This window comes from Trichechus manatus, unplaced genomic scaffold (assembly GCF_000243295.1).
Source record: "Trichechus manatus latirostris isolate Lorelei unplaced genomic scaffold, TriManLat1.0 scaffold00182, whole genome shotgun sequence".
In the NCBI taxonomy this organism is placed as follows: domain Eukaryota; kingdom Metazoa; phylum Chordata; class Mammalia; order Sirenia; family Trichechidae; genus Trichechus; species Trichechus manatus.
In genome coordinates this window covers 2858184-2866589 of record NW_004444118.1, presented here as the reverse complement: position 1 = coordinate 2866589, position 8406 = coordinate 2858184, and positions in this window count along the sequence as shown.

The window sequence follows — 8406 nt, the reverse complement described above, 5'->3', positions numbered from 1 at the left end:
ATAGAAGTACCATACGATCCAGCTATCCCGCTCCTTGGAATATATCCTAGAGAAATGAGAGCCGTCACACGAATAGATATATGCACACCTATGTTCATTGCAGCACTGTTCACAATAGCAAAAAGATGGAAACAACTTAGGTGCCCATCAATGGACGAATGGATAAACAAATTATGGTATATCCACACAACAGAATACTATGCAACAATAAAGAACAACAATGAAGCCGTGAAACATAACATGGAGGAAGCTGGAGGTCATTATGCTGAGTGAATTTAATCAGTCACAGAAGGACAAATATTGAGTAAGACCACTATTATAAGAACTCAAGAAAAGGTTTAAACACAGAAGACAACATTCTTTGATGGAAACTCTATGGGGCAGTTCTTCTCTGTCCTATAGGGTCGCTATGAATCAGAGTCGATGTGACAGCAATTAGTTCGTGGTTTAATATGTCTCAGACTGTGTAGTAATTACTTTAGAATCATTGGCTCATTTAACCTTAAGAGCAACAATAAAGCCAATATAAGCCTAGGCCAACTCATTGCCATGTCTCTTGTTGAGTCAGATACGGGACAGTCTAAGGCTGAGGAGAGAGGAGGCAAGAAACAGGTTACCTTTATTGCAGAGTAAAGTTTTTGTAGGTCCAGGAGGGTGAAGTAAGAGTTGAAGTACTTGTTATGGATTGAATTGTGTCCCCTAAAAATGTGTGTCTACTTGGTTAGACCATGATTTCCAGTATTGTGCAATTGTCCATCATTTTTTCATCTGATGTGATTTTCCTGTGTGTTGTAAATCTTACCTCTGTGATGTTAATGAGGCAGGATTGGAGGCAGTTATGTTAAAGAGGCAGAACTCAATCTGCAAGATTAGATTGTATCTTGAGTCAATCTCTTTTGAGATATAAAAGAGAAAAGTAAGCAGAGAGATGAGGAAACCTCATGCCACCAAGAAAGCAGCACCGGGAGCAAAGCACATCCTTTGGAACTGGGGTTCCCGTGCTGAGAAGTTCCTAGACCAGGGAAAGATTGATGACAAGAACATTTCCCCAGAGCTGACAGAGAGAGAATGCCTTTTCCCAGAGCTAGCACCCTGAATTCAGACTCCTAGCCTACTAGACTGTAAGAGAATAAACCCCTGTTAAAGCCAATCACTTGTGGTATTTCTGTTATAGAAGCACTAGATAATTAAGACAGTAACTATATACCATAAATTCAAGATGTGTGGTAAAGTAACAGGATTATGCCCTAGCTGAGAGAGACAAAAGGTGGGAGATACATAAGAGGACAGAGTGCATGAAGTTGGAAACATAGGGAGTAACATAAGACAAAGCATGTGTTTAGGATACCATCAAATTATAGTGTTCAAATACAATTGGGGAAATTTTTCATAAGATTTTTCGTTTTTCATATTTTTCTAATTTTCCTTCATTACCATTGAAGTAATTGCTGAGGACTACCTAGAATAGCATTGGGCTACCTTACTTGTATCTGAATGTTTGATATAATTTTATTTTGAAGTACTTACATGAAAAGCACGAAAATGTGTTCAGTACCTGGAACACCTGAAGGTTTTAATCTGGCCCCATGCTGCACATAACTCTTGCTACTGCCCTTCTTCTATCCCCCAGGTTTGTGTAAGAAGAGTAGCATTCAAGTAAAGGTGAACCAAATACTATTCCACTGTTGGGTCTTAAGAGCAAAAACTAACAAAAAATTAATAGTCCTTTAACCCAAAGTCATAGCCTTCTGAATCATATGAACCTTCCTGAACACACTAAAATCCTCATTTTAATTGCTGTAATTCAGAGGTTGCATGTTCCGGGAGAGGTCATAGCCCTCACATTGTCTATATTTCCTCATTCTTTCCAAATTTGCTTCCCCTTCATGCTTACTTTCTCCTTCCCTTGCTAGTCCTAGAGACTGTAGCCAGGAAAAAAGGACAAGAGAAGGAAGAAGAGCATGGCAAGAGGTGAAAAGTCAACCACAAATTCTCGTGAATAATAAACTCAGCATTTCCTCTCATGTTAGTTTTGCTGATTCCAGAAGGACTTGCCTGGTAGTCCTGCTGACACACATTTTCTGCTATCTCCCTTTGCCTTCCTCCATGTTCTGCTTTCCCAGATCTTTCTTAATTAGTCACTTATGTTTCTTCTTTCAGACATGACTTTGGGCATAACATGGGTGGTGCATTTCTTAAAACATTACATAACTAAAACCTTTTGCTGTCCTTGCAACAAATTAGTTGAGTACAACTATTGGGTCATAAAAATTTTCTTTCAGCAATCCATAACTATATCTCCATTGTCACCTGTTGCAGAAAATAAGTGTGAGGCCAGAGTTGTTTTGTTTCTTTAGATTATAGGTTACCTATTTTTAAAATTTATGTTAATCAGAACCTCTCTTTAACTTCATACTTAAAATATATTTCAAATAATGTGTAAGTGAAAGCGTCTTTTCATTATTTACTTCCCAATTCAATGAATCCTTTTAATCTACATATTCAGTTTGTCTTTCTCCAGTTAGTAAATTTTGGTATTCTGATTTTATGTTTGATTATTTCTTTTAATCTCATTTATTGTGATTTCTACTTAGGGAACATCTCTCTTTTTAAATTTGTCTTCCTAGTCTCTGTTCCCTATAAATCATTTTTGTCTTTCTCCTCAAGAGTTTGAAGAGTTTCTCAGATTTATCTTCTTCTCATAAACTTATTTTTTCTGTACTGTCAAATATGTTCTTTACTTCTTTCAATACAGATTTTGTTTTTTTTTACATTCTTAGTGTTCTACAAGCCTTTCTAATGTTACCAAGCCCCCATTCCACCTCTCAGTATTATAATTTTATATCGTCTTGCTCTCTTCCCATATTTGTTTTCTCATGTCTCATAAAGGCCATGACATCTGGAAACTTACTGAGGGTGCCAAAACACCTTTTTTTTCTTTTTTTCCCACTCCTTCTCCTCAGGCATTGATTTTCCTCTGAGCCTTCATGTAAACATTCCCAGGTTTAGCCAGTATTTCTTCACAAATGTAATAATAGTTTTTGTTATTTTTCATTCAGTAGACAAGGCATTTGTTTGCTTGGTTTTTTTTTTGTTTTTGTTTTTTGGCCCCACACGTTTCCTTCTCATATCTGTAGTTGGAGGACAGTTTGGTGAGTACTTCTTCTGGTGCAATCCCACTTTTAGAGGATATCCTTTTACTTTAGCACAGCTGGATTTAAGTAGAATGCCATCCTACATTTACTGTCTGGTTTTTGACATGTTTAATTTATGGGATATTTTGACAATTACAATTTATTCTCTCATCTAGGGCTTACAGGGATGAAGTCACATGCCAATTCATTTTCTACTCCTGATCTATTGTTCTTCACATCATATTCCTCAAAATGATATGTAATATTTGTATTGATTGGAAAGGGAAAAGAAAGATCACACTTGTTTTTTCAGGAACAGAGAATAGAATGATTGCTTTCCAGTTTTCCAAGGTACAGATGATTAGAGACCTTTTATTTCTTAGTTAGAGATAGAGAATAGGAAAAGAATAAAGTATTAAAAAGACAATTATAAAAATAATAATAAAATAGAAGATTGTTACTTGCAGCAGGCATGACCCCACCCACCTAATCCCAGCACATATAATTGGATAAGAAAGGGACCAGATAACAGAATTTTAGCAACCAACATCATATGAGCTGAAGTTCACGTCTAAACAGCAAATCTTAACAGATGTTCATAAAAGTAAAACTCTTCATCCCACTATCCCTATTTTTTTAAATCTCAACCCAATTCCCAGATCAATTCACCTCTCATCACCATGAAACATTATTAGGAGAAAAGGAAGGAGGCTGATCATATCACCCATGCACAAACAAAGATGTTTGCTTTTAAAACATATTATCAAAAGTCTTACTTTATTCTTACGGACTCTTGTTAACTTGTGACACAGAAAACGTGCTTACAAGCACTAGATAGTTCTGGGCAGTCCTAATATCTCGAGACCAAGGATGTGTGGTGTCCATTCATACAAGTTCTTTCCAGTGTCCGGCACCATCAGTAAGACAACCGCAAAACTTGCATAAGTCTTGGGTTCACCAGCCCCTGTGGCTACGTGAATTAAGAGAAACCTCTGTCCTGACCCACGGACTTGGGACGTTCCAGCCTCTACAACTGCGTGAGCCATTTCCTTGATATAAATCTCTCTTTCTCTCTCTATATATATTTATACACTTTACTGGTTTTGCTTCTCTAGAGGACCCAGCCCAAGACAACAATAAAAACAACAATAATGATAGTAACATAATAGCTAACTTTTCTTTAGTGTTAACTATATGCCAGATCAACATCACCACCAACCCTCTGTTCCAATCTCCACTGCTACCTCTGCCCGCTTAGATGATATCAAACAGTTCCCTTTTTTGAAAGTGGAAACTACTTTAATAATTGTTTTATTAATTTATGTCAACAATAGAAATTGTAATATCCTATTACTTCATTTAATGATGTGAATATCTTTTTACCACTGTAATAAATTCCGTGATTTGCTGACCAGTAGTTAGAAAAATTGCATTATACTAAATTTCCTCCAGTGTAATAAAATGTTAGAGTTCAAAAAGATAAGATCTATTTCTGTAGTTTTCAGACTCAAGTGCCTGTGTCTCTGGTGGTACATGGAGACTTTGTAAAGATTGTACTAGCAAGGATAGTTTAAAGGGAATCAATGTCCAGATCTTCAACTGCACATGTACTATACTAATATTTCTCCATTCCAAACTCCCCGGTCGCAATTACTCTTCTTTAAATAATGAAGGTAGATCTTTTGTCTTCCTCAAATTTTTTTATGGTGCACTCTTTTAATACATCTTTGGAGTGTAGAAAACTCCAGTGTTACAATTAAAATGAGACACTGGTACATATTTAGACAGGGAATTACTTTAATGATAAGTTGACAAATACATGTGAAAGTTAAAAAGTTTCTATTTCCTTGCTTTCAAGAAAGTTAAAGGAATATCTATTAGAGTGGTTAGGTGATTGACCATTAATAATAATTGTTGATAATAGTATATGATTTTTGACACAACTCAAAAGGAACTCATAAATTGAATAGCATTGCTGTAACAAAATTTCTCTATTTCTGTCTCCATTGTTTATGTGAACAAGATTTCTCAGCAACTTGATCCATAAAGAAATTATGATGCAAGTTATTCTGAAGCTTGTATCATTCTAGAAAAACAACATTCAATTATAAGTGCATGTTATATTTTTACAGAATTCATTTCAATAAAATTGTGCTTTCCAATAAAATTGTGCTTTCTGTGTTTAATAATTATTCACCAACATTTCAACGATCGTGTCATTTTAATTGTTTCCAGACTAATAAAAATTGCAGTCATAATTAAACATAGAAGAGTTTTTGTCACCTAGAATTAAAAATAAAAGTAAAGTAAAAATTTTAAGGAAATAAAAAATAAAGTACCAGGCTTATCTTGAACTTTTCGTGTTCAGTCCTAGAATTAGCCATTTCTCCAAGGAGCTCTGGTTCTTTTTGTGGAGAATGATATTTAAAAATCAAGATTTGAGTACTAAGTGAATTCACCGCTTCTGGAGTGTCATTGCGTTTAGGCCCCCTGTAGTGCTACTCTCACACACACACACACACACACACACACACCCCTACATCTGTATCTATCTATCTATTAAAAGCCACAAAGTCATACTGATATCTTTGTTTCCAATTCAACACCCCCGTCTTCATTCTATCTTTCCTGATCCCATATTTGTAACTCTCTTCTCTGATAGAGAAGGACAGCTGGTGGTGCAGGGGTTAAAGCATTTGACTGCTAAGCGGAAGGTTGGCAGTTCGAACCCACCAGCAACTCTGTAGGAGAAAAATGCGGCAATGTGCCTCCATAAAGATTACAGCCTTGGACCACAACTGACTGCTCTTACAGGAATCAAAACAGAGGGATCTGAACAGAGCTGGAGAAAGATGTGGAACAAAATTCTAACACACAAAAAGAGACCAGATTTACTAGCCTGACAGAGACTGGAGAAACCCCGAGAGTATGGCCTCCGGACACCCTTTTAGCTCAGTGGTGAAGTCACTTCCGAGATTCACCATTCAGCCAGGGATTCGACAGCCCCATAAAACAAAACAGGACTAATGAGGCACAGCAGCCCAGGGACAAGAACTAGAAGGCAGAAGGGGACAGGAAAGCTGGTGATAAGGAACCCAAGGTTGAGTAAGGACAGTGTTGACATGTAGTGGGGTTCTTAACCATTGTCATAGGGCAATATGTGTACTAACTGTTTAATGAGAAACTATTTTGTTCTGTAAACCTTCATCTAAAGTGAGAATAGCAGCATAACTGGAAGAAAGTAATTGATATCACTGCATTGTACATGTAAAAATTTGTGAAATGGTATATCTTCGGCTATGTATATTTTCACCAAAAAAAAAAAGATCCTCCAAGGTCAAGAAGGGAGAGTGTTGACATGTCATGGGGTTGTTAACCAGTGTCATAAAACAATATGTACACTGACTGTTTAATGAGAAACTATTCCGTAAACTTTCATCTAAAGTACAATAATTTAAAAAAAAAAAAGATTACAGCCTTGGAAACCCTATGGGGCAGTTATACTCTGTCCTTTAGGATCACTTTAAGACAGAATAGACTCTGTTGCAATGGGTTTGGTTTCGTTTGTTTTTCTCTGATTATGAGACATCTCTCTCCCATTATCCCCAGCATGTTTACTCAGTCCTGGAATACACAGAAGCCTTAACCAATGAGTCAGTGTTAACCTCACCAGTAGTAGAACAAATCAACATAATTTGTCCCTGATAAAGTGCACTGACAGGATACGATACAAAACTGCTTAACCCAAATCTGACTGTGGAAAATATTAGAAAAACTCAAATTGAGGGGTCATTCCAAAGATAATTGCTATGCACTCTACTATATTGATAAAGAAAGATGGTGGAATTGCTCCAGATTAAAGGAGACTGGAGAGACACAGCAACTAAATAAAATGATACTGGATATTGGACCAGGTGGTGGCTGGGGTGGAAGGAGAGGATACTTACATATACTTAAACTATGTCTCCACAAATTACTTAGTTATAAAAGAAAAAAAGTAACTTCATACAGTGGAGAAACCTGGTGGACACGACTTAACCAAGTGATCAAGCCGACACATTAAATGAGATTGTCTTTTCTTTTACCATAGAGGACGTTATTGAGGAAATAAGCAAACTCTGATAAAGACTCTAAATTAAATAAGATTATTGTACCACTATTAATCTCCTGATTTGATAATTTTTCCTAATTTTAATCATTGCACTTGGTTACACACAAGAATGTCCATGTATCTAGAAAACACGAGAAAACAAGGGAACATTTCTCTGTTTGAAGGAAGTATTTAAGAGAAAATCAGTATCATGTCTTTAACTTAATTCTTAGATAGTTTAGGGGGAAAAAATGTGAGTGTTAATCATTTAAAAACAGCATAGGGGACTTCCGGGCAACATGGCGCTATAGTCAGAAGCACCACGCTGTCACTCCGCACCAAAGATCAGAAAAACTAAGTCAAACAGGGTCACATGTCAATTCTGAAATCTTAACCATCAAATGAAGAGATAAAGAACTCAGCCAAGCACCAAACGGAATAAGAAACTGACTGAGAACAGAGTGTGAAGAGAGATACACGCAAAGGTCCTCTATTAGCTACCACAGCATGGATCTGCCATCTTGGACTCCTATCGGAGATCAGTGAACAGGAGGTACAAGAAAGCAGCTTCAAGGAGCTTCCAGCAGGAGACAGAACAACCATTAAACCACGATACAGGCTTTCCCACCCGCCACCCTTCTTCACCCCCATTTAGCTTCCTCTGCTTCCTGCAGCCACAGTCTATTGGCCAGGAAGCACAAGCTTCCCCCCAGTGCCAGTTGGATTCCACCCGCCTGCACTGGCCAGCTCCCTGAATGCCTTTTGTTGGCTGCTGGTGTTGCTTTTTTCTGCTTCTTTAGATTTCTTCCTTACCTCTCACCACCTCCCCCTCCTTTCTCTCAAATACCTGGCTCCATGTGTCATCTATGTTTCTTCCTGAAAGGCTGCGAAACACCGCTTGACTGTGAAACTGCTTGCCGGCCCGTGCCACCAAGCTTGTGGGACCTCCGGGGCTTTTTTGTTTGTTTGTTTGCTCTGATTTTTTCTGTTTTGACTTGTTTTCTTTTTCTTTTCTCGGCTAAGGAGCCCCTTCTAGCTGGGTAGTACCACGTGGCTTGGAAGCTAGTCCTTTACTCTGCACAGGCGCACAGGGACATCCATGGGGGCATTTCTTTTTTCTTGTATTTTTTTTTTTTATTTCTTTGTTTAGTTTTCTTCTCTCTCATATTCCCTTTTTGTCTT